The sequence below is a fragment of the Castor canadensis genome, chromosome 8, assembly GCF_047511655.1.
Source record: "Castor canadensis chromosome 8, mCasCan1.hap1v2, whole genome shotgun sequence".
Taxonomy (NCBI): domain Eukaryota; kingdom Metazoa; phylum Chordata; class Mammalia; order Rodentia; family Castoridae; genus Castor; species Castor canadensis.
In genome coordinates this window covers 150,330,909-150,353,598 of record NC_133393.1, presented here as the reverse complement: position 1 = coordinate 150,353,598, position 22,690 = coordinate 150,330,909, and the positions used below count along the sequence as shown (strand labels likewise).

The 22,690-nt window shown below is 42.9% G+C and overlaps 1 protein-coding gene across 4 annotated transcripts in view; it reads right to left on the bottom strand.

The window, feature by feature from the left end:
* Sgsm3 (small G protein signaling modulator 3) overlaps positions 1–22,430 on the bottom strand; it is a 32,247-nt gene extending 9,817 nt beyond the window's left edge. For 2 of the 4 annotated variants that reach the window (XM_074084552.1, XM_074084554.1), the window contains exon 1: positions 22,297–22,430. The gene's annotated coding sequence lies outside the window, so the exon portion shown is untranslated. Of the gene's footprint in view, positions 1–4,448; positions 4,569–22,296 lie in introns of all 4 variants that reach the window. The other 2 variants (XM_074084553.1, XM_074084555.1) reach the window with 2 other exon arrangements.
* Between the last annotated feature and the right edge of the window lie 260 nt (positions 22,431–22,690).

The window sequence follows — 22,690 nt, the reverse complement described above, 5'->3', positions numbered from 1 at the left end:
ATGGAGGTTGGAGGAGCTAGGAAGTAAAATTTCAGTGCTTCCCTTTTCAGACCTTAGTCACCTCCCACTCATTCGTCATTTAGCAAACAATGACTGAGTACTATAACCAGGCTCTAAGCTGCAACACAACAGTGAAAATGGAGGTCTGGCTGCTCTATAGTAGTAGAGAGTCAGACAAGAAACAAAGACAGACAATGATAGCTGCAGTAACATGAGAGAAGCAAAATTATGGGGAATACCCAAAGAGAGGAGCTACTTATGCCAAGGGGCCAGGAGAAGTCATTTCAGGATAAGGTAACATCTGAGCGAAGACTAGAAGGAAGCAAGGCTGAGGGGGAGGGGATCCAGGTAGAAGGTATACCAAGTGCAAAGCCTTCAAGACAGGAGCACACCTGGCAGGTGGAAGGCAGGCAGTAGGCTAAAGGGGCCTGGGCATGGGGAGAAGAGTGGGAGAGCAGCGTCTGCAGAGGGTAGGGAAGAACAGCAGGACCATGGAGACCCCACAATAAGCAGGCTTTTGGACTCTATCTTCAGGAAGCTGGGAAATTAGGGAAGGGTTCCAAACAGCCACAACCCAAATCTGACCTGCATTTTGACAAGTTCCTTCTGGGAGGCAGTGGGCACAGAGGAAGTGCTTATGCTGGGCAAGGTGAAAGATGAAGTGCTATAGTGGGAGCACTAAGAAATGATCAGGTTCTAGATATATTTTAAACAGTCTGCAAGATGCAGCACTAGGCTTTAAGTATATTTATATATGATTTATATGTTATATACATAAGAATATATAACATGACTTCTCCAACAGGCTGCCCTTCAATCTTCCAACAGGGAGCAGATATGATACTGCTAAACTGGGAAAGCAAGTTTTTCTGCCTCTGGTCACTATGGAAACCTTCCTGAAAGCAGTCTTCTGGGAATTGGCAAAACCTGCCCAAGGAGTTAGCCACATCACCTTCACACTGGCTGCACTCCTGTTGCACAGGAGTATCAAGAGGCAAAAACTTTGAAAAACCATGACCAATGCAGATACCTTTGAGATGCTCAGAAGGAACTTTAGAGATTAAAAGTGCCAGTCCTCTGACACTGACTCCAGCATGTTTCTCCCTACTTTGCCAATCCTACAATTTCCTGTTAGACAAATTTTGTTCACAACACAAGGACAGTCAGCGGTCACTATAAATCTGTGCATGTTCTTTTGAGTATACTGGGGGTAAGAAAGGTTCTGTCCATTCCATGTCCTCCTGATACAGATGAAAGGAGTGTGGTTCCTCACTCTTGACCTACAGTTCTTTCCCATCTCCCATGTTCCTTAACAACATGGCAGGGCTGCTACAGTGCTGCTGTACAGTTGTTTTTCTGCAGACATTTGTCAGCAAACACAAAGGTGGTAAGCAGCACAAGCAAAAACACTTGGATTTTAGCGGCTGCTAATACCTGAAGATGACTTTTTCTCTGTGAAGAGGTGAGGAGGCACAAAAGCTACTGATAACAACTAACCTGGCAAAAGGTGTCCAGAGCCAGGGAAGTCTGAGAAAGGCTGAAGTAAGAGGTTAATGTGAGTGCTAGGGAGGCTGTGGTAAGATTGTGAGGCCAGCCTGGGATACACAGAGAGACCCTGTCTCCAAAAACCAAAAAAATGCCAGGTACCGGTGGCTCATGCCTATAATCCTAGCTATGTGGGAGGCTGAGATGTGAAGGATCAAGGTTCAAGGCCAATAGGGGCAAATAGCTGAAGAGACTCCCTCTCTAAAATAACTAGAACAAAATGGGCTGGTGGAGTGACTTAAGTGGTAGAGCGCCTGCTCTGCAAGCTTGAAGCCCTGAGTTTAGACCCAGTACCACCACTAAAAAAAAAATAAATAAATAAAAATAAAATCAGATAAATGCGCAACAGAAATGAACATCACTTAGAAAACAAAGGGAAAAGTATACTTTTTCCAAAGTAAAGGTTAAAAATACTAGTGTTCCTGGTTTTTCTCCTTGGATTCTAGACTTCAACAGACCTGTAAGTCTCAGCCTCTTGCTCTTCTAACTCTGAGCTCTTCCTAGGCAATCTTGTCCCCTGCCAGAACTTCGACAACCACCTTCTTCTAGGGACACCCTTTTCCCAAGCTCCAAACTCTACTGCCAGTTGCTTCCTACTACTGAAGTTATCTTTCTTACAGGCAAATTGGATCCGTGCATCTCCTGCTTCATTCTCAACATCTTGCTACCATCCCCAGAGTGAGTTCTATGTTCTCTGATGATGTGAGGTTCTACAGAGTCAGGCCCCATTCCCACGCCATGTTCCCCTCACACCCTACACCCTCCTCATACTCTAGTGGGCCCACTTCCATCAGTGGCCCAAATGCACTGCTCTCTCTGCCTCCATCCTTTGATCTCTAAAGGTCTTCTCTTTGTCTGCTCAACAGATCCCTAAGTCATATGAAGAATTCGGCTCAAATAACACCTCAGCTGAGGAAATGGAGCTGAGAATGTGAGTTGTTCAAGGCACCTTGAATATGTACAGCAGAGAACTGGAGAGGTGAGAGATGCACCAAGACCTGAAAAGGGTGCCCAAACACCTTTATCTGAAAACCACACAATTCAAGGTGGGGAAAAGAAGCAGGATTAATAATAGCTGAAGTATACCCCACTTAGTTGTGATGACATATTATCCTTTTTATGCACTGTGAAATTCAATTTGCTACAATTATGTTAAGAATTTTTGTTTGTTTTTTGAGACAGAGGCTCACTATGTGACCCAGGCTGGCTTCAAACTCACAATCCTCCTGCCTCTGCTTCCCTAATGCTGGAATTACAGATATGTACCACCATGCCCAGCTACAGTTTTCCTTTAAAGCAATGCCTTTTTCTTAGTATCAGAACAATTTCTAATTATAGAATGTAGAATGAGTCTAGGTGTATTCCCTCTCTTCGACTTCTGGGAAGAATTTGTATAACAGAATTAATCTTATGTCTTCCTTAAATGTTGGGTAGAAATTACCAATGTAGTTCTGTGCTTGGAGTTCTCTTTTTCTTTTCTTTTCTTTATTTTTGGCAGGATTACAAACATGAGCCTCCAGCATCCGGCTTGAAGGAAACTCTTGATGTAGAATAGAGTTAAGGCAATCAGATACAAGCCAGTGTGACACAGGCTATAATCCTAGCTACTCCAGCAGCAGAGATCAGGAGGATTGTGGGTCAAAGCCAGCCAGGGCAAAGGGTTCATGAGACTCTATCTCAGAAATGCCCAACACAGCTGGGTGGGTGCCAAGTGACTCATGCCTGTAATCCTAGCTACTCAGGAGGCAGAGATCAGGAGGATCATGGTTCGAAGCCAGCCAGGGAAAATAGTTCATGAGATCCTATCTCATAAAAACCCTTCACAAAAAAGAGCTGGTGGTGTAGTTCAAGGAGGAGGCCCTGAGTTCAAACCCCAGTACTGTTTAAAAAAAAAAAATGCCTAACACATAAAACAGGATTGGCAAAATGACTCAAATGTTAGAATGCCTGCCTAGCAAGTATGAGGCCCTGAAAAAAAAACAAAACTACAGCTAAGAAGAACATTAGATAAGAATACATCCTCCTTGAAGGCCTGAGGACAACAGTAGCAATGCAGCTTCTCCAAACCTTGCCTTCTTCCTCGGTGACACAGCCACTACTCACTACCTCAAATCCCTTTGCAGGATTTAATGTTTATACAAATGCAAGGAAAGCAAAAAAGGGCCGGGCGCTGGTGGCTCATGCCTGTAATCCTAGCTATTCAGGAGGCAGAGATCAAGAGGATCACAGTTCGAAGCCAGCCTGGGCAAGTATTTCTGCGAGACCCTATATCAAAAAACCTTTCACAAAAATAGGGCTGGTGGAGTCGCTCAAGGTGAAGGCCCTGAGTTCAAGCCCCAGTACCGCAAAAAAGGAAAAAATTTAAAAAAGGAAAGCAAAAATGGAAAGAAAGAAAGGGCAAATAACTTATCTATAACTGTGAAAAGGATTGCTTTCTCTCCATTTGTAACACTTCACTAACACAGCTAAAAGGTAAAGTCTGTCACTTTTCAAGTTATCGTAACAAATCTAAGTAATCACTGAAAAACGATTGACAACACCTTAAAACTAGGGTTACCAAGGCACAGTTTTTGCTTTTTAAAGGCGGAACAAAATTGCCAGGTGTCTTTACTCGGTGCAGCTACTTCCTATTATACTAAACTGAAATGCTTTTCTGAAAGCAAAAGGCACTAACAGCAACTCAAAGGAAAAGAGATGATTACAAAGAAGGGGATCTGAAAAGCACAGCAATCTACAAAACAGGTTCTGAGGGGAAAAAGATGCTACTTCCATCTCTGCTTTTACAGAAGGCCTGCATGTCTCCTGAGTTCTCTGCAAATGCCCAGTGGGCCATCTTTTATACTGAGAATGCAGTTAGATGCAAACACAGATGATAAACTTAAATTGTAGCAGGATAAATGTACCTATAGGACAAAGAAAATCTCCAGCCAGGCATGGGGGTGCAGATGTGTAATCTCAGCACTCAGGAGGTTGAGGCAGGAGGATCGCAAGTTCAAAGCCAGCCTGGGCTACACAGTGAGACCCTGTCAAAAAAAAGAAAATAAAGAAGGACCTGTTAAAACTATTCCAAGAATAGGGATGGAGGAATAAAGAATGAGGGAGGGGGTGAATTCAACAATGATGTATTGTAAGAACTTTGGTAAATGTTACAATGTACCCCAAGTACAACAATAATAAAAATAAATAAAAATAGAGAAAAGAAGGGGAGAGAGGAAGGGAGGGAAGAAAGAGAGGAAGGAAGGACAATCTCTGGATTATAATCAGTCGCTGTGTTTAATATGAGAAAGGAAGTTCTGAACACTCCTCTGAGTTTTATAATAGTTCACAAGCACAACAGTAATGAAAAAAAATTCTGGTGCTGTACATCTGTAATCTCAGCCCTTGGGAGGCTGAAGCAGGAAGGTCTTAGCCTAGGCTATAGGCTAAGAGAGAAAAAGATGATCTAAAGCCCAATTTAAGTTGTGTTGCTGTAAGGTAAAAGCAATCTTCAGGGAAGGATGCTTGCTGTACTCATAAGAGCCTTTCCTGTGCTTTGAGGGGAAATAAGACAAAAGGCCTGGAAGTAGGCATACTTGTTACTTTATAGGGTTGTTACCAGGATTAAGTGAGTTAAAATTTGAGAAAAATCTTGTAGAGTGTTGGGATTCTCACATAATGTGGGACACAGGTACTGTCTAAGACCATATAAATTAAATCTCAAGTGATTTCAGCTGAATCCTGCAAAAGTTTTATTGGTTTATGTCATTTCTTTTTATAAGTATATATAAAATGACTACTTTAAAAAAATACAAGGGCTGGGATGTAGCTCAAGCAGTAGAGCACCTGCCTAGAAGTGTGAGGCCCTGAGTTCAAGTAATATCAAAACAAAAAGGAAGAAAAAAAAAACCCCACAAAAGCTTCACTTCGGCAATGTCATGGAGTTTTCTGGCTCCCTGTTGTGTTTACAATCTTGTTCCTTCTCCCTTAAAGGATATCTTGATCAGTAGACCTCAAATTGCAGAATGTTTGCCATCTGCCTCTCTTGCGAATTCCTAGATGATGCCGATGCTCTTGATCTGGGAACACCCTTTGAGAACCACTGCTCTGAACTCCCTTTAGCCATTCTTCCAAATTCTAGTTCAGATGAGATCTTCTCTAACAAGCTTTCCCTTCTAACTCCCATGTTCTTCTTCCTCCTTTACCCGATAGAACTAATCACTGTAATGTTCTCACTGTGTCCTATTTCATAAGATACTGTCATTTGTTTCATCTGTTCACATACATGTCTATCTGCCTTGTATCCATATGGCAAGTGCTGACCGATGAATGGAGAGACACCAAACTCCTAGAGTTCTAATGTACAACATGCCTTTTCAAGTCCTATAGCTTGGTTCCTCATCCTTCCCTAAGAGTACCCCCACTTTACCTGAGTGCTCCTTGTTCAAGGCTCAGCTCAAGTATTACCTTCAACAAGCCTTCTTTGATACTTCCTCTGCCTCAGTTTGTGTGAGGTTCTCTTGCCCCTCTGTGCACCTAACCAACCTGTCTAGAGAATACTTCCTTAGCTACCATTAACTACTTGGCCTTCTATGTGCCAGGAATGCTAATAAGTAGAGCACAGTGGGATTAAAACCTTCAGAGACCCTGTGGCACAGCCATTTCCACTCCAAGAAATTTATCTTACACTTCAGCAGAATGACTCATTTACAAACTAATTCCCTACAGTACTGTTTGGTGAAAGCAAAATATGTGATGACAAAATACTAAAAAACTAGTATTTGCCAATGAAAGGGAACTAGTTAACAAATTATAGTACAGCTATATAGTGAAGTAGTATGCAGCTGTCAAAAAAGAACAGGGAATGCTCTCCAAGATGTGTTGCTTAAATGAAAAAAATAAAGCCAAACAGAATGTGAAAACATAAAAATGAGGGGACATTTTCACATAAAATATAGAAGGTTACATGTGAAAGAAACTGGGTAGCAAGGAGACTTTATACTTAATACTCTTCTGTGCATTTTTTTTTTTTTTTGAAACAGGATTTCTCTATGTAGCCCAAGCTGGCCTCAAACTCATGACCATTCCTGCCTTAGCCTCCTCTTCTTTTTTTTTTTGGTGGTACTGGAGTTGAACTCAGGGCCTCCTGCTTACAAGGCAGGTGCTCTACCACTTGAGCTATGCCCAAGCCTCTGCCTCAGCTTCCTGAGTACTGAGATTACAGATGTGCACCACCACACCTACTGTATGTTTTGATTTTTTTTTTTTTGGCGGTAGTAGGGCTTGAACTCAGGGCCTTACCTTGAGCCACTCTGCCAGCCCTTTTCTTGTGATGGGCTTTTTCAAGATAGGGTCTCTGGAACTATTTGCCTGGGGTGGCTTCGAACCATGATCCTCCTGATCTCTGTCTCCTCAGTAGCCAGGATTACTGGTGTGAGCCACCAACGCCCAGCCCTTTTGATTTTTGTACCAACTTAATGCATTACTTATCCAAGCAAATAAAGTTAAACTTGAAAAAAAATGAGACTTTTAGAGAGCCACAGAACAAAAGGGACTAGGTGCCCCCCATTTAATTCAACATAAAAATAAAATGAATATAAGATGACTCACTATGTTCCTATGAAATAGCCAATGTCAATTTCTATTTTCGCTTTTAATTTTCTGTCTCTGCTGTATTAGTGCCCTCACAGCTAAAGTGTCAATCAGCACTTCTAAAGTTCCTTAGATCCAAGGACTGCATGGTAATGCTTACCTTACCACATCTGACCTCACAGCAGCATTTTTGCTCTGTAACTTCTTTCTTCTCCTTGAAATACTCTCTTCTCATTGTCTAATTAAGCATTGTGATCAGTTGGTTTTCCTCCTGTCCTCCTGGTTGCTCATCGTCAGTCTCCTTTCCGGTTTCTCCTCACCTGTCTGTTCCAACCATGCCCACTTCTTAGCTTCAGTTAACACCTACTGCCATATGACTCAGATTTTGGTCCCCAAAATACATTTCTCTCTGAACCTTAGATCAGCACACCCAATTGTCCATTGGGAAACTTCTCTACATTCTTCAAATTTCCTGTGCCTCCAAATTTCCTCATGAACCTGGTCTTCCTCTAGTGGTCCCTACCTCAGGAAATTGCCTTTACAACCTGCCCACCCACCTTCTCCAGCCAGGACTTGGCTGTCATGTCTTGTGAAAACTCCGTTTCCTCTTAATGACCTGTTGCTACTAACCAGTTGGGGCTAACATCATTTCTCTCCACCATGATTATCACAAGTCTCTCAACTGGGACATCTCCCTCCAGTCTTGTTATCTTCCCCCATCTACTCTCTACCTTGCAGCCACAGAAATCCTTTCAAAATGCAACCGATTATTCCTTTCCTCTCTATGAAACTTTTTATCTTCCCTTTGCCTCCAGGAAAAGTCTTAATTTGTTAATTTAACTTATAATGCCCTGCATGACCTAGCAATCCCTGCTAATCCTTGCAAGGCTCATTCTCAACAGCTACCTCTCACTGGTCCTCAACACGTGCTTTAGGCACGACCCATAGTATACTACTTCCAGATCTTGGAACCTGCCTGCTTTCTCTCAGAGCATGTTGCTAAGTGAAGCTGTGGAACTTGAACCCACCAAACCCCAATATAGCAGCTGGTAGTAGTAAACTTCTAGAACTCACTCTTCCCCTGGTCACCCCAGTGACTTCTGTTAAAAGCATGCTTACTATTCACATCATCCTTTACATTCCTTAGTGCCAAAGCTATCTACAGTGTCCCCTTGGCCACAGCTTCTGACAGTGCAGCTAACTGGCCAGGCAGATCTTGGATACCTGCCTATGGCTCCCTGGAAGCCTCAGGTGGACCACCTGCCTCTTGCTTGTAATGCTGCTGCTTCTTCTACCCTGCACAGAACTACAGGCTGGACCTCCTCAATGGCTCAGAAGGGATGGGCTGGGTCTGTCAGGATGCAGTGCCCAGGAAAGGTCAAGGGACATGGAGCTCAGAAATCAGTGCCTCTTTTAATTGGTTAGCAGCTCCCTGCTTGGATAGTGTGGGGTGAGGGCAATAAGCAGTGTGACCTGGTCTGGACAAGCCCACCCCAAAGCAAGTGAAATAGGATGCCCTGGCTTTGTCCAGCACTGGGCCAGGGCCTGGCCTGGAGTTCAGAGCTTGGCTTACAGGGAGAACTTGATGTCTGCATGTGTGTGGGGAGGGCCTTGCTGCTCTGTAGAAACCACACCAGTATGCTGCTATTGGGAATCCTGGCATCTCCTTTCCCTGTCCATCCTCTGTGGTTGGGCTTCCTGCTGAGGGCAGCTCTGGCTGTTTTGGTGGGGGTCAGGTGCTGGCTGTGTGGGCTGCAGTGCTCTCAGAGGCTGCCTCTCCCTAAGGATCTGCTGATGCCAGGAAAATCAGCATGCTGACTGCCCTGTCCAGATGGCTTATCTTAGATCCCACCAGGACTGCAGTGCAGCTGTGGACCATGGGAGGGCCTCAGCAGAAGCCACTTGTGGAGGAGAGAGGTCACCCATCTAGCATCCTGCAGTGCCCAAAGATTGGGAGCTCTTGCAGAAACCAAGAAACAAACTTCTGAATCTCTGGGGATACTGGAAGCTAGGAATGGTGGTGCATGCTTAGAATCCCAGTTCTTGGGAGGCTGAGACAGGAGGATCTAGAGTTTAAGGCCAACCTGAGCCACACAGCAAGACCCTGTCTTAAAAACAAAAGGACAAAAGACCTGCAGGAGTGGCCCCACCTTTTGTCTACAGCACCCCTCCTAGAAGCTGGTGTCAACTGCTGATAACCCACACCTGCTCTGCTGGTCTTCTGACTGCACTCAAGGTGTAACGTGCATTAAGAGAGCCCCGCTTGGCCTGAGAGCTGTGGACCCTTGGTCTGCCCCCAGGAGGCTGTGTACTTAGGCATGGCCAGGTAGAACTGGGAAAGTGCAGCGTCACTCAGACATAGGCTGAGGCTGCCTTGAGGCCATGGCACCTTGGGCAGGGCAGGTCTTCCTGCTTAGCAGTGGCTGCCTACAAGCCCTGAGCTGGGAGGCATGGTCCTTTAAACAAGTCAAAGTCAGCTACTTCAGTGGTTGAATCTGAGATTTTTTTTTTTACTAAAATAAAAAGTGAAAGACTGCCTATTCTGGCTCTTAGGATGATAAGGGAGATGCCTATCCTCAGGGGCTGTCAATCCCTCACTGCATTGCCCCAGGGCTGGGACTTTGACCTGGGTGCAGGAGGAATGAAGCACACCATAAGCCAGAGTGGTCTGTAAAACCTTGGTTTGAGTTTTGATAGTGGGACTTAGGCTTCTACTGTCCTTTATTTTCAGAAAAATCAATAAAGCTCCACAGGCAGATCATAAAACAGGAAAAAAAAAAAAAAAAAAGCATGCTTACTATTCACATCATCCTTTACATTCCTTAGTGCCAAAGATACCAGAGGTGAACTCCCACTGTCTCATCCAAATTTCTCAGCTGCTTCCTCCCTCTACAACTGCCCTCTGCAAAAGAACAAAATAACTGCAAAAATCACTCTCCCTTGAGCCTCCTCCTCCTCCTCCTCCTACCAGGTGTGTAGCTGGGGCTACTGTCCCTTCCTTGAGTCAATATTTTCTTTGAAACCAGAGATAAGAGTGTTCCCTTAGGCAACACTGAGGCATGACTGGATAAGGCAGAACACAGCCTGCAGAAATACAGACCAGGGAAAGAGGAACCTCCCCTAGACTTCAGCACAATCCAAGGGCCAGGCCTACCCTTCCTGCCCTGCAGTACAGAGAAATGCAGCCCTCCTATGCAGACTTGCTCAGGCTCACAAGCATGACTTCCTCAAGGCCTTCATGTAAAATAATTAGCCATCTTTAGTAACCCTACTACTTATTTCTCTATTATTTACAGCCTGGTTAAAAAAAACCAGTGGGTGGTGATGAAAGAAAGCAAAAGCAAGGCATCTGCACAGACCTTCTGCCATTCCCACCGCCAAGGACAGGGACAGCAAGCTCCTTGGAGGTAAAAGTGAAACAAATACCAGTTAGCTAACTGCAACTCTACATTCAGGTAGTGCTGAAAAACAGCAAATCAGAATTTTTTAAGGAATATGAAGTTTCTTGAGGGCTGACTGGCAAAAAGGGCCATCGAGAAATTTATATTTAAACTTTTATGTTAACCTAGTATCACAGGGCACATACCACAGAAAATTAAAAACAGTAGATCATAAATATCTTTAGCAACACTGTTTCTTTTAAAATTAAACCATAGAGGTTAATATACTAGTTACATTGAATTTATTGGGTATTACTGTCTTTCAGTTGTAGACATGAAAATATTATATAATGACCCTAAAAATGGTCATCTGATCCTATTTTACTCTGTGGCAGTGAGTAAATAAAGTAAATGGAGATAATAGAAGACTGGTACCTTGAAAGGAGGAAAAATAATATTTACTGAGCATTTACAATACTGTTAAGCATTCTCACGTTCATTATCCCCATTTAATCCTGAGAAAACCAGGAATCAGAGAAATTAAGCATCTGATTCATATAAAATAGTAAGTCACAGCTGATTTCTATGCAATCCTACTGTACTACACTATACCAACTATAGTTGTCTTTTTTTTTTTGGACTGGGGTTTGAACTCAGGGCTTCATGCTTGCTAGGCAGGCACTCTACTGCTTGAGCCACTCTGTCAATTGTGTTTTTGTGTTGGTTTCTTTTTGAGATGGGGTCTTGTGAACTATTTGCCTGGGCTGACTCTGAACCACGATCCTCCTGATCTCTGCTTCCTGAGTATCTAGGATTATAGGTGTGGGCCACAGACGTGAGCCCAACAGCATCTAGCTTGTGCTTAAAAAGCTGCCTCACATTCCCAAATAAATTCTATCCATCTTTCACTGCTCAGTTCTCAAACTCCATTCTGTGAAGCTTTTCCTAGGGCCTCCTCTCAACACTTACTTGTACGGAATGCCGCAGACTGACCCTATCTCATTTCACTGTGTACCATGTCTTTACTAATCAGTTAAAAACTTGGTAAGAGCTTAATACTCTTCAGCAGCTAGGACCTAACAGGGATTCAATAAATGTTTGCCCAGTGGTTAAGTTAGCCACCTGTTTTATGAGATACTTAATTTACTGTTTTGTAAGGTATCCACATAAATATACCTTCCTACATATTTTTTGGATTTGGTGAAGATATATATATATATATATTTAGAGGCTAAGATATGTTATATATACATGGTATAATGAGAGCAAGAAGGCCTCGATTTGCAACTTATTCTGCTACTTAGCTGTGCGCCATTTGCGCAAAACAATCTCTCATAACCTCAGTTTTCCTATCAGTAAAATTAGGACAATAGGTACCTGACAGAGAAAGTAAAAAAAGGTACTTACAACCTCTAGCGCCATGCCCAAGGCCCCGGAATCATTTCCACTACCCACAATAAAACATCAAAACAAAACAAAACTTCTACCACATACTTGGCATGGAGACCTGTTTTCCAAAGAGGGACCAGCACAGTAAAGCTACCCAACACAATCTTCTTAACGAATGACACTGACACTCCTCCCCATTCAGCAGTGGGGTCTATTTCCCCTCCCCTTCAAGTCAGGCAAACTTCTGTGACTACCTCAACCAAGAGAATACTGTGGAACTGATAGTATGTGACTTCCAAGGTTGTTATAAAAATGCCATACACTTTGACCTTGTTTCCCTTGTGATGTTAGCTCTTAGAACACACCTGCCACAGGCAGGTATAGACACATGAAAAAGTCACATATAGGTGTTCTGACCAATGGCCTCAGCATGTGAGGAAACTTTTTTTTTTATTTAAAAAAAATTTTTTTTAATTTTATTATTCATATGTGCATACAAGGCTTGGGTCATTTCTCCCCCCCTGCCCCCACCCCCTTTTGAGATTTCCAGAGCCAGCACCATCTAACTGCAATTGCTTGAGATACCCCAGGCAAAACCACCTAGCTAAGCCCAGTTAAACCCAAGAGCTAATAATAAGCCAGGCATTGATGACTCACACCTATAAATCGTAGCTCCTCAGGAGGCAGAGATCAGGAGAATAGCAGTTCAAAGCCAGCCCAAGCAAACAGTTTGTAAGACTATCTTGAAAATCTTATCACAAAAAAAAGGCGGGGGAAGCTGGTGGAGTGGCTCAAGGTGTAGGCCCTGAGTTCAAACCCCAGTAACACACACACACACACACACAAAATAATAAATAAAATTAAAATAAATGAATGCATACTCTGTGTCAGATCCAGGGCTAGGTCCTAAGATAGAACAGTGCACAAAAGAAAATCCTAGGCTGGAGGTATGGCTCAGCAGCTGGCACGCCTACCTAGCAAGCATGAGGCCCCTGAGTTCAAATCCCAGTACCACCAAGAAAAAAAAAAGTGAAAAAAAAAATCCTAGCCTTGGGGAGCTTCTATTCTAGTCAGGTAGCCAGATAAATAAATGCATAATATAAGATTAATTCAATATAATTGACCACACAGTAATTTATATAAAATGGAGTGGTGATGAGGGCTCTCTTCTATGCCTACCATATCATTTGTCCTTAAAAAAAAAAAAAAAAAAAAAAAAAAAAAACTAGAGGGATCTATATTTTACCAGAAAAACCCAAAGAATTCTAACATCAGAGCTATTTCAATTGAAAATGGGCACAGTGTTGCATATCTGCTGTTCTAGCTACTCAGAAGGCTGAGGCAGGAGGATTGCTTGAGGCCAGCCTGGGCAAAATACAGATCTGACTTACAAAAAAAATTTGCCAGTGGCTCACACCTGTAGTCCTAGCTACTTGGGAGGCTGAGATCAGAAGGATGGAGGTTTGAGGCCAGTAGGGGCAAACAGTTCACCAGACCCCATCTCTAAAATAACCAGTGCAAAAACTGGTTGGTGACATAGCTCAAGTGGTATAGTGCTTGTTTTGCAAGCTTAAGCCAGACTTGAGTTCAAACCCCAGTTCCACAAGAACAAAACAAAACAAAACAAAACAAAAAAAACTCTAACTCACATGCTGTTTGTTATCCTACCTCTTTACTTGCCTATAGCATTTTTTTTTACTATTCTTGAATCTCAAAACAATAAACAAGCAAAAAGTCCCACTCACACAAATCCATTAACTTTTTTTAATGATTATAAAAGTTACAGATACTTGTAAAAAGATGGAAATGTATAATTAATAAATGAATAAAGAAATAAACACCTGGGACTGGGGAGTGGCTCAAGTGGTAGAATGCCTACCTAGCAAGTGTGAGTCCCTGAGTTCAAACCCCAGTACCATCAGAAAAAAAAAAGAAATAAACACCTGAATGCTTAATGTTTCTGGGTAGTGGAGAAAGGTGGGACTAATCATACAAACATACAAATTCATACACAGCATGAAAAAAAAACAACCATTCAAGAACATTTCCAGCACTGCACAGCAGGCCACTGGAAGATTTCACTGTATCCTATTGCCTTCCAGGACTAGGTTCTGTTATATGTACACTTGGTCTCTATCCATGGTATTATAATTTCACTGACCAGGAAAATATGGACACACAAAATGGCAAACAATTCAGCTGTACATGGTGGTGCACGCCTGTAATTCCATCACTCAGGAGGCTGAGACAAGAAAATCACAAGTTCCAAGCCAGCCTGAACTACATAGCAAGATCCTATCTCAAAAAAAACAAAACAGGGTTGGTGGAGTGATTCAAGTGATAGAGCACCTGCCGACAAGCAGTTCAAACCCCAGTACTGCAAATAAATAATAATAAATAACTTAAGGCCAGTTACTAATAAGAGGACAGGCCACAAATACTATCAGAGTTCAAATAAAGAAAAGATAACTACAGGTTGGTGTGGAAAACCCTTCATGAAAGAGTCAGATATTTACATATTTGCTTAATAACTCACTGAGGAATGCTCATACTGTACTACACACTGCAAGGGCCTGAGCCAAGCAAGATTTAGGTACACAACAGTTTAACAGAGGTAAGACAACAGTCATTTGCCCTCCACATCACCTTATAAATCTGTCATCAATTAGCTGTGTGATACTGGGACCTCTGGGAATGATCTCAGACTTCCAGTCCTAAAATGTGTTGATCCAAAGAGAAGAGAAAAGAGGCATCAGAATGTAAGGGATGTGGTGGGAAAAAAGTAAAAAGTGAACAGCATGAGCTGGCTATGTTCCTAGAACATGTGCCAGATACTGTTCTAATGCTGAGGACACAGTAGTGCTCAAAACAGGAATCATGCCCAGGTACTGGTGGTTCATGTCTGTAATCCCAGCTACTTAGGAGGTTGGGATTGGGAGGATTGAGGTTTGAGGCCAGCCCAGGCAAATAGTTCATGAGACCCCATTTCCAAAACAAGCAGACCAAAATGGACTGGAGGTATGGCCCAAGCAGTAGAACACCTCCTTTGCAAGCACAAAGTCCTGAGTTAAAACTCACCAAAAGTAAAAATATTAAAAAAAAATAAGAATCCCTTCTTTCAAGGATCTGGTAAAAGGAGCAAGTGATTAAAAAAAGAAAGAAAGAAAGAAATTAGCCAGGTGCCAGTGGCTCACACCTGTAATCCTAGCTACTCAGGAGGCAGAGATCAGGAGGATCTCGATTGGAAGCCAGCCAGGGCAAACAGTTCACAAGACCCACCTCTAAAACACCCACACAAAACAGGGCTAATGGAGTGGTGCAAGTGGTAGAGCGCCTGCCCAGCAACATGAGGCCCTGAGTTCAAACCCCAGAACTGCCAAGAAAAACAACAACAAAAAGTAACTAGGTATAGTGGCATGCTCTATAACTCAGCACTTGAGAAGCTGAGGCAGAAGGATCCTTGCTACAGAGCAAGATACTGTCTCCAAATAAGAGGGGAGAGGTGAATATGATCAAAACATAGAGTATATAATATGCATGTACGGGAAATATCACAATGAACCCCCCTGCACCATACAACAAATATGAGCTAATAAAAAATGTGGGGGGGAAAGCAACAATATTGCATGTCGGGTGATCACTAGCACTATAAAGTAAAATGAAGCACCATAGGCAGTTTCAGGGAGTTGTCATTTTAGATTAGGTGGTCAGGCAGGACTCAATGAAAAGGTAAAATCTGGGCAAAGACATGAAGAAGGTGAGTGGGTGAGTAAAGCAAAAGAGAGAAGAGCAGCATGACAGTGTGAGGCAGGAATATAGGAGAACAGAGTGAAAAAGTAGGTAAAGGCAGAAAAGTCTGTTCTACAACTCAGGTTTCAATCACAGAATCATTATTACAGAATTGGAGAGAACTTTACAGATTACTGAGTACAAGTATTTATTCGATTAAATTTATTGAGTCCATATTATTCCTCCTGGGTGACCATCTTGTTTAAACAATCTTGGTGGCTCTATCTACTTTCATGTATCAAGATGGCCTATCCATCCACAGATAGCCCTGCTTACGCTTTAACTTGAGCAGCAATCTATTTGCTAGTAATGTCTACTCTTTGGTCTTTTTAGGAAGGGGCACCTTGTATACTACATGCTTTAGATTTCTGAAGATAACTTCCAGGTCTTTTCTAAGATTTTTCTTCCCCCCCCCTCCCCCCGGTACTGGGGTTTGAACTCAGGGCCTCATGCTTGCTAAGCAGGTGCTTTACCCCTTGAGCTACTTCACCAGCCCTTTTTTGTGATGGGTTTTTCAAGACAGGGTCTCCCACACTATTTGCACAGGGCTGGCTTTGATCTTTGATCATCCCGATTTCTGCCTCCTGAATAGCTAGGATTATAGGTGTGAGCCACTGGTACACAGCTTTCTCTTCTTCTCAGGTTAAAGTCAGCCAGTTACTTTAATTCTTCTTTATTTTTTATTGTATTTTTTTGTAGGACTGGGATTTGAACTCAGGGGTTCATGCATACAAAACAGGCACTCTACCACTTGAGCCACACCTCCAGTCCATTTTGCTCCAATTATTTTGGCGATGGGGTCTTGTGAACTATTTGCCCTGGCTGGCCTTGAACTGTGATCCTCCTGATCTCAGCCTCCCAAGTAGCTAAAATTACAGGTGTGAGTCACAGATGCCCAGCTTCATTTTTCTTTAACAGTACGTTAAGGGAATCTCAGCAACAAGGCACAAGCTGACTTTAAGAGAGACTGAACACTAATTTGTTACCAAAAATCTTATTCTTAAATGAAGGCAAACTGTGGCCCACACTTGTGGTCCCAGCTACTAGGGAGGATTGCTTGAGCCCAGAAGTTCCAGGCCAGTCTAGGCAACAGAGACAAAATAAAAGTCTCAAAACAAAAAGTCTTAGGAAAGGTATCATTTCCACGTTGGGCAAAAAGAGATTTCTTTTTATCATGAAGTAGATCATGTGACTATTCGAAGCCTTCTCTAGATACCCAGTTGGCCGTCTAGCCAATATCCTAAGACACAAAGCAGCAGGTTATGTCCCTCTGTTGTGTGGTACTGGAGATTGAACTGAGGGTCTCACAAGTGCCAAACAAGTACTCTCTACCAGCTGAGCTATGCATCTCTCTCTTCTTATGTTTGAGTTTCATTTGTAAATATCCTTAATTTGTGTGACTTAAGGATGGGGTTAAAGTCCAAATTCTACTATATATAGTGTATATGTATAGTTTGTTTTACCAAAGCAAGCAGTATTCAGAGGTAGGGCTTTGGGGAAGTGACTGGATCTTAAGGGCTCTGATTTCATGAGTGGATTAATCCACTAGGGATTCAAATCTTGTATAGATTATTGGGAGGTGGCAGAACTATGGAAGGTAGGGTCTAGTTGGAAAAACTGGGTCTGAGTGGAGTGTGTCTTTCAAGGATATATCTTGGCCATGATTCCTTTCTGCTATTTCTCTCTTTCCTGGCTAAGGTGAATAGCTTCCTCTACCACACGTCTTTACCACCATAATATTCTGCCCTAACTCAAGCCCAAAGCAAGGGATCCAGCCAACCTTGGATTCCTCTGAAACTGTTAACCAAAATAAATCTCTTCTCTTTTAGGTTGTTTTTCAGGTAATTTGTCACAGCAATGAAGGTCTGACTAATACAACCTGGTTCTTCAGCTTTTCCTCAGTTTTGTGTCCTCCTATATATCCTTCCAATGCATTCCTAGACTACGTAATTTAAGTTACCCAATCTCAGTTTTTTTTGTTTTGTTTTGGCAGTAGTGGGGTTTGAACTCAGGGCCTTGTCCTTGCTAGGCAAGTGCTCTACCACTTGAGCCATTCCCCCAGTCTTTTTTGCTTTATTTATTTTTCAAACAGAGTCTCCCTTTTATGCTCAGGAGGGCCTGGACTATGATCCTCCTGTTTATGCTTCTTGGCTAGCTGGGATGACAGGTACACTCCATTACACCATTATACCCAGTTTATTGGTTGAGATGAGGTCGCTTGAACTTTTTATCCAGGCTGGCCTTGAACTGTCATCTTCCTGATCTCTGCCTCCTGCCCAAGTGGCTAGGATTACAAGTGTGAATCACTACATCCAGCCTCAATCTCATTTTTAATGTCACTCTTACTGAAGAAATTAACCTTCCAAAACAATTCACATTAATAGAGTGAAAACCACAAATATAATACATATACCACAAATGCTTAGAAAAATACTTAGAAAACAATGTGTATATAACTGGAAGAGAGGCATAATGTAAGAAATGAAGACACACTGAACAGTTAACTGTGCCTACTAAAGAAGTGAATGTCTCCTAATTTATGAACAGTGATTATGAAGTAATGAGCCTAAATTTCCAAAAAGGGCAGTTGGCTATATGGATAATATTCAAACAATAGTGCTGTCAAAATCAGTTCATAAGCCACACTGAAAATTTAGCTTCATTATTTCAGTCATATACTACTACTGCTAGTACACACCATATGTTGAGCACAAAATCCTACAAGGCTCAATCCCTAATAGTTATCTATCACTGTTCTAGGAGACAGAGGAGAGGTGAGCAAGACAAAGACCCTATCTTCATAGAACTTACACTGAAAGCAGGTATTACAAAAAAGTGCTTGTAAGGCAAGATCAGGAGGATTGAAGTCCAAAGCCAGTCTGAGCAAACAGGTTGCGAGACCCTATCTCAAAAAAAGCCCAACACAAACATAGTAGGTTTGTGAGACTCCAAAGCCTACACTTTTATCTTTCAACAATCTCTCTCAATGACACACCTAAGCATGCGTCCTAATACTAAAGCAATTTAAGATTTCTCTCTGTTGGCAGTTCAACGTCACCTTCTCAATAAAGTGCTCCTCCCCACTGGAGGAGTGGCTCAAGTGGTAGAGCACCTGCTTAGCAAGAGTGAAGTCCTGAGCTCAAACCTCAGTACTGTAAAAAAAAAACAAAACAAAAAACCCATCTTAGTCATCTTTCTAAGTCTAGAAGATAGAATAAACAGTAGATATTTATAGTAGATAAAGTATGATTGAATGGAGTTCATGAGGGTAGTTTCAACACAGTCAAGTGGAGGCCCAGATTACAAAGCACTAAGGAGTAAAGAGAGAGGTGCTTAGGGCCTGCTTTTTGTGTGTGTGTGTGTGTCAGTATTGGGATCTGAACTCAGGGTTTTGTGTTCAGTATTTTTGAGATAGGGTCTCTCGAACTATTCATCCAGACTGGCTTCAAACTGCAATCCTCCCGATCTCTGCCTCCCAAGTAACTAGGAATACAGGCATGAGCCACCGACGCTCAGCCTAAGGTCTGCTTTTTAAGGACAAGTCTAGACAGAAAAAGAAGAAATGGCAGTAAGTTTTAAAGAGAAAATGTTCAAAAGAAAGTTTTATATATTATTATTATTATTGGTGGGACTAGGGTTTGAATGCAGGGCTTCCCACTTGCAAAGCAGGCACTCTATTCCTTGAGCCACACCTCCAGTTAGCTCTGGTTATTTTAGAAATAAGGTTTCACAAACTATTTGCCCAGGCTGGCCTGGAACCTCAATCCTCCTAATCTCAACCTCCCAAGAAGCAAGGATTAAAGGCATGAGCCACTGGCGCTGGTTATCTGTGTTTTTTAAGAATGAGAAATACCAGGCTGGGAGTGTAGCTAAGTGGTGGAGCATTTGCCTAGCATGCAGAAGTCCCTAGGTTTGATTCCCAGCACCACATTTAAAACAAACAAACAGGACTGGGGCTATGGCTCAAGTGGAAGAGCTCTTGCCTAGCAAGCATAGAGCTCAGAGTTCAATTCCCAGTAACACACACACACACAAAAAAACTTAAAACAAACAAACAACAACAAAAAGAAAACCCACAAGAATGAGAAAGACTTGAATAGATTTATTGATAAAGTATTTGTTGAAAGAACAGAGATGCTGGGTATAGTGGCACTCATCTGTAACCCCAGAACTTGGGAGGGTTAAGGCAGGAAGATCTCAAGTTCAAGGCCAGCCTGGGCTACATAGCAAAATTACAGAAAAGACAGACTTGAATTTGAATTCTGGCTCTATCACAGTATTTGTGAGAAAAATCACTTAACCTCTATGCCTTAATTTATACATATGTAAAATTAAGATAATACCTACAGTGGACTGTGACAATTACAGCGCTTCTTAAAGAGTAGACATTCAATAATTGCTTGCGATGATTACTACTGCAGGTGGAAGCATGACTCTGGTGCTCTAACCTCTTCCACCTAGCTTGTGCTGCAGTCCGGATTTCCTGCCCAAGTGTATGTGCAATACATGATGGCAAAGAAACAGGATCTTCATTTCTTGTGTGTACCACCCTTTGTGCTATTGCCATTTCCTTATGACAGCCTGCATGAGCTCATGAATGGCTGCTATGGAAAATTACTGCTGTTACCAGCTGAGTAACAGACAATCTAGAGAATAAGCCGATGAAACTGCTGCTGAATCACCAAATGTACAAGATTCTGGGCACCTGCCAAAATTCTCATTGAGAACTAAGAGAAAATTGAAAACACAAACACACAGAACACTTTTTAAGATTCTAAGCCAGCAAGACATTCACATATGTACTCCAGGCACAGAAAAAATGGGCTTAAAATAAGAGAGATGATTATCTCCAGAGTTACTTTGTCAATATTTCACTCTAATACCAGGCTCATTTCTGTGAGGTACTACCCCAGTTCACTTTTCTGTTAAAGTGACAAGTTCCCAAATTCGTAAGGTTAGTATGTGTTTTATACTGAAGCAATTGGTTCATGACCTTTTTTTTTTTTTTTTTTTTGTGGTGTTGGGAATCAAACCTAGGACCTCCTCTAGGCCAGTGCTCCACTACTGAGCCACACCCTGGCTTACCACAGTCTTTTTAATGTTCTGGTTATACGTCATGCTTGACTATTACCTGTACACATCAACCAAAACACTTCATTCCTCCCCTTTCTCCCATAGATCACAGGTATAGTAAAGAGAATTAAAGCTGAGGTTGAGCCAGGCGTTGGTGGGTCATGCCTGTAAATCCTAGCTACTCAGGAGGCAGAGATGAGGAGGATGCCAGTTTGAAGCCAGCATGGGCAAACAGTTCACGAGACCCTATCTTGAAAAAAAAAAAAACTCATCACAAAAAAGGGCTGGTAGAGTGGCTCAAGGTGTAGGCCCTGAGTTCAAGCCTTAAACTGCAAAAAAAAAAAAAAAAAAACTAAACCAAAAAACCTGAGTGATTCTATAATTTATGACAAAAAAAAAAAAAAAAGCTACATTCAGGTGCTGGGGGATATTAGCCAGGTAGTGGAGACCCTGGGGTTGATAAACAGAACCAATAAATAAATAAATAGTCAGATCTACTTAGGATTATCAAAAGACAGAAAAGATACTGACTTTTACTTAGAATCAATTACAAATTAATCATGGAGAACAGAAATGAACGTGAAACAAGGATGTAACTCTAATGTTCAGAGACAGAAGACAGAAGGAAGGGATTAGGAAGAAGTAGGAAATACATGCACCTACAAACTTAATCAGTCACATAGTCACAAAAGCTGCAAGTAAGTGAAAGTTGAAATTTCAGTTTTAGCTCTGTGTGATGATAAGCGTCTGTAATCCCAACAACTTGGAAGGCCAAGACAGGAGGATTGTGAGTTCGAGACCAGCCTGGCTATATAGTGAAACCATGTCTCAAAAAAAAAAGAAAAAAGAAAAAAAAATTCTAGGTCACCTGCCTAGAAAGCCCAAAGCTCTTGAGTTCAAACTCCAGAAAAAACAAACAAACAAACAAAAACGGAGCTGGTGATCCACCACAAATTTCACCTGCAGCAGGAGCCTGGAAGATTCGATAGTCATTCGGTCACTGCAAAGAAACTTTAAAAATCTATCTCCCGACTCCCCCTATTAAAAACAGGGTGGATCATCATCTACTATGAGAATAATTTCCGAAATTCCGTCCAATTCTAATCAAAAGGGGTGATTCCGCCTCATGGACGCCTCAATTGCCCCGATGCTAAAATGCAAGCGCACGACAGCGTGTTCAAACTCTCGGCCTAGCTCTAAACCTGGATCCGAATCTGACAGGAGTTTGCACCCGTAATGTGGCCGAAGCAGCCTATTTAAAAAATAAATAAATAAAAGTCCCCCGCGTTAGGCGCAGTTTCCCTAAAGTGGCTCCCGCCCGGCACCTGCGTGGGGGAAGCTGCCGACCGCGCGGTCCGGCGCAGGTGCGAGGGGGACCGGCGGCGCCCGGCCCCAGCCCCGCGGGGCACCGGCCGGGTCGGCCCCAGGCGGTGCTTTTCCCCCGTCGGCGCCTTCCGCTCGTTGGTTGCGGTCTGAGCATAGTCTCCCGCGAAACCCACCCGAGGGGAAGGTGTGGGCGCGGGCGATTCTTCCGGCTCTCACAGGCACTCACCTGTCCGGCGGCCACCTCAGCGCCAATCCCGGGTCGGGCTAGCTGCTCCACGACTCGCTCGCAGTCTGCGCGCGGCGGTGCCTCTGCGCACGCGCGGCCGGCCGCGAGGCATGCTGGGGGCGGTAGTCGTTCCCAGCCGTATGGCTGAACCTCTTGGTCTTTCAAGTATGCGGCGCCTCTGGCGTCGCGTCTGACTGCAGCTGAGGACAGTTTGGAATGAGCTAGCCGTCAGGAAGGGGAGCGGCCCTTGGCCAACTCGGCCCGCTCCCACAATTCACAGGCCTTGGGGGAAGCCACAAATAGGTGAAAGTCGTGCCCAATTAATCGTCTCTCCCAGCTGGTATGAAGCCGTGGTGGAGTCAGCACCAGCACGCTGACCTTTAGCTCGGGTTTA